The sequence below is a fragment of the Silurus meridionalis genome, chromosome 14 (assembly GCF_014805685.1).
Source record: "Silurus meridionalis isolate SWU-2019-XX chromosome 14, ASM1480568v1, whole genome shotgun sequence".
Lineage (NCBI taxonomy): Eukaryota > Metazoa > Chordata > Actinopteri > Siluriformes > Siluridae > Silurus > Silurus meridionalis.
The window spans coordinates 3,395,006-3,409,094 of NC_060897.1; the positions used below are offsets into that span (position 1 = coordinate 3,395,006).

The 14,089-nt window shown below is 40.1% G+C and overlaps 1 protein-coding gene across 1 annotated transcript in view; it reads left to right on the forward strand.

Annotated features, from left to right (window-relative positions):
* The first annotated feature begins 52 nt into the window (after positions 1–52).
* The window catches only part of map3k3 (mitogen-activated protein kinase kinase kinase 3), a 34,934-nt gene continuing 20,897 nt past the window's right edge, over positions 53–14,089 (forward strand). The window contains 1 exon segment of the mRNA XM_046866423.1: positions 53–2,020. The gene's annotated coding sequence lies outside the window, so the exon portion shown is untranslated.

A 14,089-nucleotide genomic window follows, 5' to 3' on the forward strand; every position in this document is an offset into this window, starting at 1 on the left:
TTCATGCCTCATAATTCACCAGAGCGTGTCCTTCACGTTCACGTCACCCAGTGATCCAAGTTCAAGTGCCGGAAATATTTAAGCATTCTGTCATTTTTAATCTTAAACACTAAAACATTTAGTATCTAATACTGATATTAGCCAAACCAAATGAGATAAATAGTATTTGTTATTAAGTTCTTTTGTTAGATGTTTTTTTATGTAGTTGGTGATAACAGTAGGCAACTGACACCCATGTTCTGAAACGAGTCTTACGCCAACAGACAACGTACGATTGAAAACTAAAAGAAATCGTGTGAATGGGTCATGGCATGAGAGGCTTTTTCTCTGGAGTCTCGGTGACTGTCAGCTTGTTGAGGGGCTGAACCCAGGGAACAGGGAGGGTTCCCCCCTGGAGCACAGAGGGTTAAGGTCCTTGCTCAGGGGCCCTGAGGCTATAAAGGCCCCAAGGTGGGGAAGTGGTGGCTCAGGTAGGCTCTTGGTTACTGATCAGAAGGTCGGGGTTCAAGCCCTGGTATCACCAAGCTGCCACTCTTGGACCCTTGACAAGGACCTTAACCCTCTGTGTTCCAAGGGGGCTCTATCATGGCTAACCCACCCTAACCTCCTAACATCTCTGGGATATGTGAAATTCGTTATTTTATTATTTAGCTTGGCGGTGCTGGAGATTTAACCCTACAACCTTCCAATAACCAGTAACCCAGAGCCTTAACCACCAGTCACCACTTCCCCTATGATTTGGTTTTTCTTATGGAGGTTTAAAAAGGTCCAATCTGGCAACCCTTGTAGATAGCGTATACAGAGAGAGAGAGAGAGAGAGAGAGAGAGAGAGAGAAAGAGAAGTCGCTCGGCCCCGGATTGCAGCCCAGTGTTTTCTTCTTTATCATCCACCTCTCCATTGGCTGTCAAGTTCCAATCCCGGGATATGAGCTTTACCGTCTGTACGCGTTTCCTCAGGCGTGCACGGACCTTCAGGCTCTGAGGTCGACTTCCCCCCATCTCCCCCCCACCCCGGACCGTCAAGTTCGGGATTCGAAAAACTTTTCTCGCGTTCAAGGAAGCGATTGGGAGCCGGACTTCTTTTTTTCTTCTTTCTCCTTTTTTTTTTTTTTTACTTCTTCCACTCCAACATCTGATGTGTTTTCGGGACATGTTAGAAGCGTCGCATCAACGAGCTCCAGGAACGGGAACCCTCTAAGCCCCTTCAGCTGAGAAGGGAAGCGCGCGCGCGCGCCGCCGCCGTCGTCTCGAGCAGGCTCGGGGCTCGAGCGTCGGACTGCAAGTTTGAATTTTAACCGAATTAACGGTCGCGTTTATTTAGCCGCCATTTTCTTTTTTTTTTTAGTCTTTTAGGTTAATTTCTGATTATTTATTTTATTTTTTGGGATAAAAAGTGAAACCTAGTCTCCGTTTCAAAGCCGTGTGTGTGTGTGTGTGTGTGTGTGTGTGGAGGGAAAGGGGAGGGGGGGTAAAAAAAAAAAATCTGCAAAGTTAGCAGAAAAAGGAGGTACCCGAATCACGGAAATCGCTTCTCCTCCTTCATCCATCCTTCCCTCCTGTTTCTTCTGACGCCTTCCGATGGATTTCATACAAGCAACACGTTTACTTTTACACCTTCTTAAGGGCTAAATGATTAGCTAATAATCAAAATAAATAAATAAGAGAGAGAGAGAGAGAGTTTTGTCCGCCCTAATCACTCATCACGAAGGAGCGACGATGAAAAGGCGCCGGAGGCTCCTCCGTGTTTTCCACCTGAGCTCTTCAGAGAACTTCCATCACTGTCGCGTTATCCTATGACAACAAACTTTTTGAATATCTAATATATAACCTCCTCTATCACCTGGGACCTCTAAAAACAATGGCGTCGTCATTATATTTTCTGGACTGATGGTAACGTCCTTGTCAGCATTACACAACTGACTGTGGCGCTTCTTTTTGCTAGGACTTTTTACACAGGTTTTTTTGTTCGATCTGCGCATGCGCGAGGAGAGGTCACGTGCTCGGAGCCCGCGCGTTTCAGGTGAGACGAATCGTGGACGTTACTACCATGTAATGCGTCAATAGTGATACAATGGGATAGTGGGACAGTTTGGTTTTTGTGTTTGATTTTATTTAGTTTTTCTTAGGGCAAGTGTGGGGTCAGAGCGCAGGATCACAAAAAAGGTTGAGGGCCTTGCTTAAAAGCCCATCAAGAGGCAGAGTATTGAGCATTGACCCACCACAGACCTCTTCAGTACAATTACAACCACCCTATGATACAGGGGCAAAACAACCATATACCCTGGGGCAGAAAGGTTTAAGAGCCTTGCTCAAGGGCCCAACAATGGCAGCTTAGTGGTGCTGGGGCTCAAATCCCCATCCTTCTTATTCAAAACCCAGAGTGTTAACCATTGAATTCTTCACCTAATTGCAGAATAATTCCCATAACAACAGCTATGATACAGGAGTATAAAGGGTAAATAGCCTGCCTTAGGGCCCAACATTGGCAGCTTGGTGGTGCTTGGGCTCAAACGCCAACCTTCTGATGTAACCCAGTGTTAATATTTGAGCCAATGAGTTACAGATTTACAGTGCAATTACAACCTCAGAGAGCAACCATTACACAGCCTTGAGATGAGAGCCTTGCTGAAGGGCCCAACATTGGCAGCTTGGTGGTGCAGGGGTTTAAACACCCAACCTTCTGATCAGTAACCCATAGTATTAACTGTGTATTAGTATTAACTGTTGAGTCACCACTTCCACCTTTAACATAACATAATCATGACACGAGCCCATGAAGCAGAAAGACTCAAGGGCCTTGCTCAAGGGCCCAACAGTTGCAGTTTGGTGGTGCTGGGTGATACTCAAACCCCCAACCTTCTGATCAATAACTTAGAGTTGTAACCGTTGGGCCACTACTACTTTTAATATAATGAAATATGTTATAATATCGCAAAAATGCAGTCCACAATTGTGTGTGGAAATAAAGACATAAAATCTTGACCAGAGGCCGTCCATCTTTAGGAAGTGCTGGTGAGTTTTGGTGACATGAGGGATGTTGATGTCGACGTGTAGTCGGGTCCAGCAACGATACAAAGGGCTACATCCGCATTGATTCTGATAGATCTGAATTTTGAGTATAGTTCTTTTAGCAGTAGTAGGGAGTGAGTACCTTGACAGATGATTTGCAGCAAAATGGCCGACAAGCGCAGCTTGTATCTTGTAGCTCTCGTGTTTCGCCATCCTACATCGTATGTGCTTTTCGAGGTGCGCTTGGGCAATATCTCGTGCTCGCTGAAAAAACGATTCAAGGAACCTTACAACACCAATGAAATTAAATGACTAAAGTGCAAGATGGTAACATTCTCACTAAATCCTGAGCGGAAAAAAACGTTAGAAATGATGCGGTGCTTTTATTTGAATCAGGCTACAGTACATTTTAAACAACACTCATTAAGGACATCGCTCACCTATCCCAAGAGTGACATCGCAGGATCTCACTCAGGAACTCAAAACCTTCTTAACCAGGGGTCACCAACATGGTGGTGCCCGCAAGGACCACATGAGTCTACCGTGGGTCTTTTTAAAAAATAGCTGACCATAGCACCACTTAACAGTGTTTTTGGTGCTATTCTTTTTTAAATCACACTTGCATTGGTGTGAATTTGAAAATGACAATATTAAAATGTAGATGACTAGATATAGATCAATATCATTAATTGTTAATAATAAAAGGTAAATTGAGCAAATTTGTTATTTCAGAAGTGTTTATCAAATTGGTAGCCCTTCACATTATTCGTTACCCAAAAAGTAGCTCTCAGTTTCAAAAAGGTTGGTGACCATGGGCTTGGTTATTCCGATGAGAAATTCTATCACAGTATGCTATTGAAATTGATTTAAAAGTGATAAGCAAAGTGATTTTTCTTAACTTTACACAGATCTAACAACCTGAAGAGACAAATACTATCGATCGGATCAGATATAGGACCGATCACACTTGTGTGTGTGTGTGTCCCTATTTTAAATTTCTAGCTCCTATGTGCGTATAGCCGTAGTTTTAATTATGTCCTGTTGTACTGTATAGAGATGGTACAGTGTAAAATAAGGCTTGGAAGGAAGTATTAGTGATTGTCGGTGTGCTCAGTGGGCGAACGTAGCTAGTTCAGCTAGTGTAGTGCTGGTAATGTGAAAAATAAAAACACTAGGCATGAAAACTTGACGCTAAACTGGTAGCATGGGCGCCATCTTTTGCTTGAGGTAAGCATCGGGATTCATAAATGAGTTGCCAGATCATCAGTACAATCAATTTTTTACCATCCTACCAGTTTAATCATTTAGATTAGATTAGATTAGATTAGATTAGGTTCTCGATTATTGTCATTGTGCAAGGTACATGAACAGAGCCAATGAAATGCTGTTAGCATCTAACCAGAAGTGCATAAGTGCCTGTTTACAATAAATAAATAGTAGTGTGATAAATAAGGGTAAGGGTATGGGGTCATATGTACAGGGGTTTAGGGGCGAATAATGTACAGAAGGTGCAGTAGGTAATAATATATGGATATATAGTAATATACAATATACTATAATATATTTATAGTCATAGATAGTGACATGATTTCACTCAGTTCTAAGTAACAAATGAGTAATGGACTTGGAAGGAATCAGGTTTTTATAAATAATTATTTGAGTACCTAATTTACTTCTGATTAATGTACACCAGGGCTGTTGCTATGGATTGTTTTAGTAATCGAGTATTCTAACGATTATTCCCTCGATTAATCAAGTAATTGGTTAAGAAGTACTTTTTCTTTATTAAACAGCAATACTGAATATAAAATGAAAAAATAGATGGGTTTCTTAAAAATTTATTTGAGAAACTAAGATAAAAATGATTTTTATGTTTGTTTTATTTTTTAGAAAAATATACATTTTTATTGTTGAAACTGCATTCAAGAATATCAGTGAAAACGAACCCCAATTTAGTGCGTTTAATAGCCATATTACATCAAAATGCAAATACAGTTATTTATCTCGCACAATATCGCGATACGTCTTTCTTGTCTCCGGTCTCATTTAAAAATGTTCTTTGCTGCGGAGGGACTTTTCGAAAGCACCGTATATAAATAAAAACGATAAAAAATCAATTTGAAATGACTTTAAAAACTGCACTGGACAGTGTTTTCTTCATGTTTTTGTTTAAAATGATCCCAAACTTTTTGGCATTTTCTTCAGCCTGAATCTTCTCCTTGCCCTCGCGGTTTTCTTCTTGTTCCTCCATTTTTTTTTTTATGTGCTCCAGAGCGGGTGGTGCGTCAGTAATAATCGTTCGTGGGAAACACAGTGCTTTGTGTAGGTAAATGGACCAAACTTGCCTCGATTTATTTTTGTAATGGAGTTACTCAAATCGTTTCAGCCCTGATGTATGGCATATAAAAAAGTTAAAAAAGCAAAAAACACCTAATTTTTTGAATTTGCACATGTTTTTTTAACATCCCATTTTCCGTTACAGTATCCTCCACTCTTCTGGGAAATAGTTCCACTAGATTTTGGAGTGTGCATATGGAGATTTGTGAGATTTTATTTAGCCACATGGGTGTTAGTAAGTCAGGTTCTGATGTAGGTGAGGTGAGGAGCACTCGGGTGCAGTCAGCGTTTACATACATCCAAGCAGCAGATCTTCACTCCAACCCATGTAAAAAAAGATCTTCACGGAGCCGGGTACCATCATGTTGGAACAGGTCTGGGTCTCATAGTTCAAGTGAAAGGAAAGTTTCGTGCTTCCACATCCGAAGACGTCCCTCATAATTGGGTGCCTTCGACTTTGTGGTAACAGTGAACAACCATATAAGACTTTGTATTTTAAGGTCTAAAGGACTGTTTCGAATAATCTTTTGATACCTGATACAGATCTGATTTGTCTTTTTTGCTTAAATAATTCACAGTGTTTAGAAGACAGATGCTGTAAAAACCTTAAGCTAATAATGTTTTATAGATTGCACGATTTTACTTGAATTTTCTGTGTAAAATGGAGAGAATTGAAGAGAACAATGTGGAAAAATATAAAAAATCAGTAGGTCTGATGGGTAGAGATATGCTCTCACTGTTGTGTGCCTTAAAAAGACACCGATATCGACCTTTGTATGTTGAAAACTCTACGTCTTGTTGGACTGTAACTTTTACAACACTGCTAGGAAACGATTTTACTCAGAAGCGTGTTTATGAGGGATCTTTTATAATGTATCACCTGAATGTGTTTTTATTTTTTTTGTCTCATGTGAAAATGGAATTACATTCATCTAAATGTAACGGATTTGACGATTACCCCGTGTCTGTCACGTTTATAGCCGTCAAGCTAACATGACGTTAAAGCTTCATAAACAAACAAACAAACAAATGTTGAAAACGTAAAAAAAAAAAAGGCTTTTGTTAGCAACACCTGAGCAATAAGCGACGTATGTTTGGCTCCTCAAAGCAGTGAACTGTGTACCAAATAGATTGAAAAAGCCATTAGGTTTGCCTGTTGACTGCTGAGGTTGTGGGCAACCATGTTGGTTTGAACTCAGGCTTGAGGAACACTGAGTTACTGAGTTCTTCTTTGTGTGTGGACATGGGATGTTACGGGTTTTGGTCTAACACAGCGTGACGCAATGGAAAATTAGGAAAAATTGCGTTCCACATATTCTGAATACCAGAACACCCTTTTTCTTCATGGATTTGATGTGTATTTTGTCTATTAAAAAAAAAAAACCCAACAGATATTTTTTTTTTTTAGCCAAACTAAACTGAACCAGGTGTGCATTTAGGCTTCTGCTCTCATTAAGCTGAAAGGAAAGACATCACAAACTGCGGTGACTAACGAAAACCAAGCAACGCTCCTATATTTAGTCGGTCGAACTATTTGGCAGAACTCGAAGGACTGAATTTGCTCAAAAATGTCTTTGAAGGCCGTTTTGAGGAGGTAGACCTGTTTACTCTCCCCCTACGTCGCGCTTACTAATGTCGCTCGTACGATAATTGTTCCGTTCATTCTGATGGAAATTCCTGGAACAGATCGAAAGCCAAAGCTTTTAGGTCAAAATCTGAAAGATCAACACATCACCTGATGAAAGACGCATCATTACAGGACTGCCTCTATTTATTTTTTGCCTTTTATTTATTTTTTTTGTTGTTTTTGTCATTAGTAACATGTGAGTGAAGGTCTTCTTTACCGCACCTGCTGGTCCTCCCTGTAACCCATTACGATTTTCTGCATAGCAAGCCATCTGCTGTAGAGCAGCCTGTAACCTTTGTTTGCCTTTTCCTGGTCTGAAGCTGGAGTGATGATTTGAACAGGTCACCTCAAGGGTTTGGTGAGCATCAGGAAGCATTTTTATCAGGAAGTCTGAGTGAACCTTGTGCCATATAGCATATGTACATTACCATATGTAGCATGAACAAGTCTCTGTAGACTAAACACTAAGAAAGAAAAACATTTCGACGTATTAGCTGTGACAGGAAAAATGGAGATTTGTTGCAGACGACCGCGTCGACACAAATATGTTCACGCCTATACAAAAGGCCAGGAAAACAATCAGCAGGGTTGTTTCTGTTCGAGGACGACTGATCGGCCGGTTGTGCGGCAAATTCGGCTTATTATTAAGCCGGGCGCATTTGACACAGCAAATTGTGCGTTTGCGCAAGAGAACATAACTCTCTCATACCAACAGGTGGCAGTGGTCTGTATTTGGCATCGTAACAGGGAAACTGGAAAAGCTACAATTGTAAATATCCAAAGCAAGCAGCGTTTACATCTGCCGCGATCATTTCTAACGGATTCTTTTTTTTTTTTTTTTACTAATTTGCAAAGCGAGCAAGAATGAAATAAACGTTTTCCGTGTATTTCTCGTCCGCTCGTTCGCTAAGCTAAGCCAATCGGAGTTCTCTTTCTCTCTGACGAGCTCGTACTCTGATACGACATGGAGAATCGACTGGAAAACGGCTGAAGCCTTTGACTTAAGCCAACGCTGTGGAAAAAAACTAAAGCTGATCGACGCTCAAAACCCCCAACGACATTCCCAGACAGCCGATTGTTAGCTCTTAATCTAGCCATATATATTTCCTTGGTTATATATGCTTTCGGAGAAACAATAAGAATAGCATGTGAGTAACATTTAGAACTGTACTGTTGGTTTAGGCTAGACTCGGGTCTACAGGTAGACTCGGGTACCAAAACCTGCTAACAAGTGCACTGACTGGAGAGGTTTGTGTCAGGTGATTCATCTCCAAGTCAAGATCTCCGAATAACTCTTCATGACTTTCTGCTCTCCCCTTTAGACACTGCTCGCAACTATGGACAATCAACTGTCCTTCTCCTTACATGTCGCTAATGTGGCTCGTTCTTGTCGATTTCTTCTGTACAACATCCCAAGTATTCGACCATTTCTGTCCACACAGGCTGCCCAGGTGCTTGTTCAGTCTTTTGTAATTTCAAGACTGGACTACTGCAGCTCTCTGCTGGCAGGTCTTCCTCTGAACGCTATTCGTCCACTGCAAATGATCCAAAACGCAGCTGCACGACTTGTGTTTAATCAGCCCAAGTTCTCCCACACCACCCAACTGCTGCTCCTTCACTGGCTTCCAGTAGCTGCACGTATCCAATTCAAAACACTGATGCTTGCCTACAGGGCCAAAAATGTACCAGCACCATCTTACCTCAGAGACCTCATCACACCTCGCACTGCACCACACTGTCTGAGATCCTCCAGCACTGCTCCACTGGTACCACCTTCTCTCAGAATAAGAGATAAGTACACTTCAAGGCTCTGCATTTAACCATATGAGGTTTGACTTTGACCAAACAAATATATAAATGTCCAGATGTTCCACTTTGTTTTCATTGAAAAATCCTACAGCTTTACCCACTCTTAGCATCCAGACAGCTCGTTTCTCCAAACACTGAGCTGAAATACGTTGCTGTGCCTCCTGCAAAACTCACCGAAGATGTTCTTTACTAGTTGGGAGATTTCTTTCCTGTGATCGAGTTCATCCCAGAGAAGTTCAATAGGATTTAGGTGCGGTGACTGGGCAGAACGTTTCATGATAGACATCACTCCAGACGACTGTCTGCTCTCTAAATAACACTTACAAAGTTTGGACGTATTCATCGCTTCAGCTCATTGTCCCATCGAACAGTGAAGTCGCTGTCAATGAGCCTCAATCCAGACGGAATTGAATGGTGTTGAAGTATGGAATGGTTGCCATGTTGGTTCAGGATTCCTTTCACTTTCCGGAATAAGGCTCCAAAACAGTTTTCCTTGTTCTAAAACAACCTCAATCCGTTAGGCTTCATCTTCTATGTTGGACTGTGTGGGTGTGGCCTGCTAACAGCTTTTCCTCTGTTCTCTGTCTTAGAAAGAAATATCTCATTTGTATTCATCTGTCTACAAAACTTTCTTCCACTCATTCACTGTTCAGTTCTTGTGTGTTTTTGCCTTTTATCGAGTTTGTTGCATAGAAACAACATGCACGTTTCTCAAAAAATATAAAAGATCAAATCAGTTTTTTGTTTTGATTGTCGAATCGTACATGACTAGTGGTGGACAATGAGGAAGTAAATGTAATTCGTTGCTCCGTTTTGAACTTGTTTTGATTGGCGCTTGGTGTATCTACTGATCACCAACATACAGTTCAGCATCAGTTCAACAGCAAGCAGAACATTTAGAGATGAACAAATAATGGCGAAACCTCTGATTCGAACTCACCACAACACTTGCGGACTTATTTGCCCTATTTCTCTGAAGTAGTTTTTGGGTTCATGATAATTTGAATAGATATTAATCAGTGTTTAATATCATTCTATTAATAGATCAGTGTGCTGAAAGTGAGAGTCTTTTTACATAAACTGAGTTGATTAAGTAAAGAGTCTTGTGATAAAAATTATAACGGGAACATTATAAAAAACAGATGCACATTTTGTAGAATTTTGTCCTCCATTTCTGCCGCTAAACATAGCGAAACATCATTCCGTTTTCTTTGAAGGAAATCGATCTGGAGTGTGTACAAACTGACATTAATCTTTAACAAGGCCGTCAAAAAACATGTAGAGCAGCCGAAACAACTGCTGCTGTTGTCCACCATCTTGGCTGGATTGGTCACATGACTAAAATGCGTCATCGTATTCAAAAGCCTCCGTGGCATTTTCAGATTTGTCACCTTTGGAGAGCGTTTTCTATAAACGGCGTCTCAGTGTGGATTGAAGATCAGAACAGAGAGAAAAAATGTTTTCAAACGATAACATATCAGTGTGGACATGGCCTTAGAAACCTGTGAAAACTCGTGATATCGACTCAAGACAGTGGCAGTTTGGAATCTGTAAGTTTTACTCACCTCAACATGTATATTTTTAGGCTACGTCTACACTTGGGCCGAAACGACTCCTCGAATAACTCGAATGCAAAAAAATCATCGAGCGAAGTCATTTATTCCATTTAAATACACACGGAGCATCATGTTTCCCCAAGGACCATTATTACTGAAGCACCACCCGCTGAATTCTGAAACGCTCTGGACCGGGGACAAAATAGCGAGGCGCAAATTTTTTTCTCGCAATTACGACCTAATTTCTTTAAATTCTGACTTAATTTCTCGCAATTCCGAGTTTAGTTTTTTCTCGCAATTTTAGAGACGTCGGGCAGCGTCCCTGGAGAGAACTCTGTCTAACAATCAGCTCTGGAGGAGACGGAACAAGACAGATGAAGTAGAGGAGCCTTGTTCATACATCAACAGCTCCAAACTTCATGGTTACCAGTGGATGCACATGAAATGTTAGATGTTTACGAGAAATAAAGTCGGAATTGCGAGAAATAATGTCGGAATTAGAAAAACCTTTTCTTTTTTCTGTGGTGGAAACAGGTTTTTTCAATAGGATTCAGGCCAAAGAGAACGACGAGAGGTTCCAAAGTTTGGGGTCATTTCAAACTAAAACATAAAGAAAACACCGTACCGCGTTTATAGTAATCTAAAATTAATTTTTTGTATTTTTATTGATGATTTTTACATTTTGATGTAATATGGCAATTAAATGCACTAAATGTGTTTAGTTTTCACAGATATTCTTATATACAATTTTAGCAATAATAATGTAAATATTTCTAAAAAGGAAACCAATTTCTTGTTCATTTAAAGAGACCCGTCTTATTTTCTCTTGTATATTTAGTTTCGTTCTTTGATAAAGAAAAAGTACTTTCTTAAAAACGCTCTTTAAAAATCGAAGGAATAATCGTTAGAGCACTCGATTACTAAACTAAACGATAGCTACAGTCCTAGTCTACATTTATCCGGATAAATTTTAAATCAGCATTTTCGTCTAAAAACACTTTCGTTTTACATTAATGGCATTTGGCAGATGCTGTAATTCAAAGCGACTTAAAATTTATTGAATTCATACAACTGAGCATCTATAGGATTAAGGGACTTGCTCAGGGGCCCAGGAGTGGCAGCTTGGTGTGGCTGGGATTTAAACTCATGACCTTCAAATCTTAAATTCCAATGCTTTAACCGCTAAGCTACCACCTCAAAAGCATTTTCAGTTGTTTTGCAAAAGTTGCTCGTCCACACCGAAACGTCTTGAAAACTCTAAACACTAAAAACACGGCATTGTTGTGCGGACATGGCCTTAGTGGTTTTAGGGTTTTTCCTAAGAGTGTATAATAAAACATCATGATAACACTGTAATTTAGTAAGAAATTAGGCAACAACGGGGTTCGGTATAAAAGAAAGAGGTGAAAGATAAAAGTCGGACAGCGAGAGGCATTAAAGAGAACAACCTCTGATAAACAGTCGTTTGAAAAGGACTCTCGTTACTCAAGCAGTCACACTTCCGACAATTCGGGATGTTGCAACATCTGTGATTACACGGATTACAACATGGTTATTGAGTAGCAGTGATGGAGTAATTGGCAACTAAGCATCAAATTTACTGAAGTGCATGGCCAAGCACTGGTTCTTTACTGGTGATTATTGTGTCCTTGTTACTGGATGGTTGTGAGTTCAGAAAACCTTAGTCTTATTCTTATGCCATTTGGCACACACCCTAAATTAGAGTGACTTGAGGGTTAAGTGCCTTGTTCAAGGGCCCAGAAGTGGCAGCTTAGTTTTGTCTGGGATTTGAACTCATGACCTTCCAATACAATGTCCAATGCCTTAACCACTAAGTTACCATCTCCATTTGGCACGTCCCCTTATCCAGTACCACCTGTATTTATCCCATTTATGTTGAACAGTTCAGAGATAAGTGCCTTGTTTAAGAGCCCAAAAGTGGCAGCTTGGTATTTCTGGGATTGAACTCATGCCTTTCTACTTCAATGTCCAATGCCTTACCCATTGACCTACCACCCCTCTTATCTAGTACCATATATAGTTATCCAATTTATATTGAGCCATTGAGAGCTAAAAGCCTTGCTCAAGGGCCCAGATTTGACTCCACCTTACTCGTAAGTCACTCCCGTAAAGCCTCTGCCAAACGACTGCATACGACATGAATCCCCTTTTTTTTCAGGACGAATTCCATAATGGTGCATTAAAGGCCTACACGGTTCCTCTCAGACAGTGAGGACTGGAATAAATCGGACATGCTGCTTATGTTTGTGGTCTGTGGTCGGCCCCAGAGAGAAGAAAGTATGCAGCTGAAGGAAAGAAAAGAACAGGAATCAAAGGAAGGAGTGTGAGGAAGTAATGTGATGAATGTATTAGGAAGAGAAAAAAAAACGAAGGGTTTATATAAATCACATCACTAATGAGATGCTTGTGTGTTTTCAGATCTTCCCAGACAAAACACACTGGGCTCATTGTAGGGCTGTAGCGATTCCTCGAGTAACTCGATTACAAACATTCACCGGCAAATTATTTGATTGTTCTATTATTTGAATCGATGGAATAATCGTTAGAATACTCGATTCTAGTTCATTGCTTACGTTGTTACTGTTGAGGTAAACTCTGGGAGTCTGCTGTTTGGGGCAGATGGAGATATTTCTGAATAGCCATCTATACTAGTAGAAGTCTGGATGACAGAAATCTGTGACTTGTTGTGTGTGTGTGTGTGTGTGTGTGTGTCCATTTGGGTGGTCGTGTTTTTTGCTATGATGTTTCTTTAGTGCCTCAGTGGGGACCTGGAAGTGGTGAAGCAAACATCTGTCTTCATAAGAACTGCAAATATTGACAGTACCTGTTCGATTGGTATTTTTTGGAAATTTAAATGGCTGCTGTTAACAGTCCAGATTGCACAAAAACTCCTACTAGCATACTAGCGGTTAGGGTGGCGCTAACCTGAGGTAATCTGACGATTATTTTTATTTTAATAAATATATATATATATATATATATATATATATATATATATATATATATATATATATATATATATATTTTTTATTATTATTATTTTTTTTTTCGAAGTTCTTTCAGGGAATTTATGTATAAAAATGTATTTAAAAAAATGCATAAGCCACATATGAAGTTAAACTATCTTCAGAGGAGTGCGTGGGGGATTTCTCCTCTGAACAAAATCACTCATGCTGGGTTATTTTAGCAAACAAACAGTTTTTGTAAACAAAAAAACAGTTAGCAAACAGTTTACACAGTAGCACTGTATTAAAATACACCATTTTCACATGATGAGTAGTTTTTGCTTATTGTGCTGATGTTTTGTCTTCATCCGTGACTTTGGACGCACACGTTTTCCTGCTGCCGGTTGACCCTATACTCTCGGCCATTTCGCAAGCGGCCACGTTATCTTCCTGTCACGTTAACCCGAAACTTGAGCAGCCCAACTAATCGATAATGGCATTAATTGACATCAAATGTAATTATCGATTATTGACGATTTTATCGATTAGTTGTTGCAGCCCTAGAGTTTACCAAAGCTCATCAGAGATTATCATTATGCCATTTGACAGAAAATAGATATGTTTTGCTTTTACACAATGAAAACAATGGGTTAATGACAATAGGTGGTCCGATTAATCGGTTTTGCTGATTAATTGGCACCGATAGTTGATTGTTGGAACTATCAGTTTGGAGCAAAAATTCATACCATAGTTTTTTATTTTTGTGCTAAAGTCCAGTAGTATTG